Consider the following 2,328-nt stretch of genomic DNA (forward strand, 5'->3'; position numbering starts at 1 on the left):
TGTATATATTTATATTATTTATATTATATATAAATATTTTTAATATATAAACATAACATATTTTTCTTAAATATATACATGCATGTGTTTGTATTTATATATACATAATAAATATACACAGTACACACTCATATATTATGAAAACAAAAACTTTTATTTAGGATGCGATTAATAGTGATTAATCGTTTGCCAGCACTAGTGTGCATTTATACTTATATAAATATACACTGTATATACACATTATGTACACACAAACTTTCATTTTGGATGTGATTAATCGAGATTAAACTATTTGACAGCCCTAATACAATAATAATAATAATAATAATAATATTAATAATAATGTACAAAATTAACACATTAAATAAGCTTATTTAATATATTATTAATATTTTCAATCACTTACTTTCTTAAATTATTTTATTTCTCATCTTTTGCATTTGGATAGTATGGTGGAGAACTCACAGGGTGTAAGGAGACGGACACAAAATTGAATTACAGAAAACTACACTCGTATCTAGCTGAAAGTATGATAAAATTAGTAAAAATATATGTACAACAGACAAATACTATGGAAATCTTTCAAGCTTTCTGCGAGCACAGATTCCATGTGGGCCTGCAAATAACCATAACCACACCTGTTAATAAAAAGCCACACTAATATGCTGCACGCTGCTATTAAGCATCAAGAAAAAAGTGATTTGAGATTTCTTAGTGTTGCTCAATAATTACAGATGAAACTTCCCGTTGAGATCATACACCGACCACAAACCGGCGAGCACACGAGACTATAAAGGGTTCATAGCACTGAGACACATTCACTGTAAAAGCTAATCTCTCCAGTTATTTACAAGCTGCCGCTCCTTAACCCGCCATCAATGAAAACACAAGGCGCTTCATAGTAAATCCTTTCAAATAACTTCAAATCATGTCAAATAAATGCGAGCACAGAAACAAGCAAAAAGAGAGAATAACCCGCATATGCATATCTGTTTATTTTCTTTTATTTCTCCCTTTAAACTGACATCCGGAAAAAGATCTGAGAGACATCGGGGCGATAAAGTCTCGCTTTTCCATCTGTCTGCTTCATTTACAAAAAATGGCCTCCTTGTGATTCAGATATATACGGCGCTCGAGCCGCTCCACATGGCAGCTGTAGGTGACCACGGCGAGTCTCTGGGGCCGAGAGACCGCACTTCATATTTCGCCGCCCTCTGTGCCAGTCTCCAGTCTGTTCGCCCCTCATTTAGAGTCCCTATTCGAGCAGAGCGGCTAGTGGAAGAGAGTAGGATAAAAAATCAATTCATATTTCCATAATCCACAGTCCTGTCTGTCTCCGTCTCTTCCCTCGCCCTCTCTCTCTCGCGTTCCCCTGGGGTAAAGTAACCCCTCCACCCCGATCTACGGCCTACAACTGTCATTACGCGCCGCAACAATAAGAGGATAAACAAAGGAGGCCTGTAGAGATCGGAGCTGCTGCTGCCATATGCTGGCTAACTTGGGGGAAAAAAGGGATTTCAGCGGCTAGAGAGGGAGCAGCCGTACAAAGACGCCAAAAGAGCCTAATCCTGGTAATGAGGCGACTCAATGAGAGGCTTTAAGTCAATGTGGAAAAGGCCGATCCATCTGTACACATCTTAAACTAGAAACGATCTTGTCACCAAACAAGGAGTAGAGCTTTCTTAGTTGTTTTATTTAAATCGCACTTCTCGCTTTTTGTTCTTGCTGGCCAAGAAAGAGTTTCTGAAGCATCGCTGCAAAAGCCTGATGAAGAGCAAAGTGCACACGGTCACGTCTTCTTTCTTGTGTTCTCATTTTAGTTCGTAATGAAGCATCCAATTTGCTTTGCGCGAGAGGAGAGGCTTGTACATGGAGACCTTTGAGGCCGAGCGAGCAGAAAAAAAAAAGTGTGAAAACCGCAGCGCTGCACTATGACCCAGAACCAGACCCACTTCTCCTTGTGCAGAGAACACACATGACCTGAACTACACTCAAGCTCCAGCCAACAACACAAATGCAAACATCCCAATTCTTCTTTTACTGCTCAGAATTGTACAAGTTTTGCAACACCTACTTGAAAAAAGTGTAATTAAGAGGGAGATAAAATGATAAATTCGAAAGATTTTTAAAGCACTTTCAATTAGTGCTCAATTGATTTTTAACATCCGATGCCATGGCTGCTACATATGTCAGTGCATATATATATATATATGCAGGGTTTGAAATTAACACCCGCCAACCCGCCAAATGCGGGTAAAAATCAGCTGTGGCGGGGAACGCTGTCAAATCACTAGCCAATTTGGCGGGGTACTTTTCGTAACTTATGTT

The sequence above is a fragment of the Sinocyclocheilus rhinocerous genome, unplaced genomic scaffold (assembly GCF_001515625.1).
Source record: "Sinocyclocheilus rhinocerous isolate Xijiao unplaced genomic scaffold, SAMN03320098_v1.1 scaffold556, whole genome shotgun sequence".
Taxonomy (NCBI): domain Eukaryota; kingdom Metazoa; phylum Chordata; class Actinopteri; order Cypriniformes; family Cyprinidae; genus Sinocyclocheilus; species Sinocyclocheilus rhinocerous.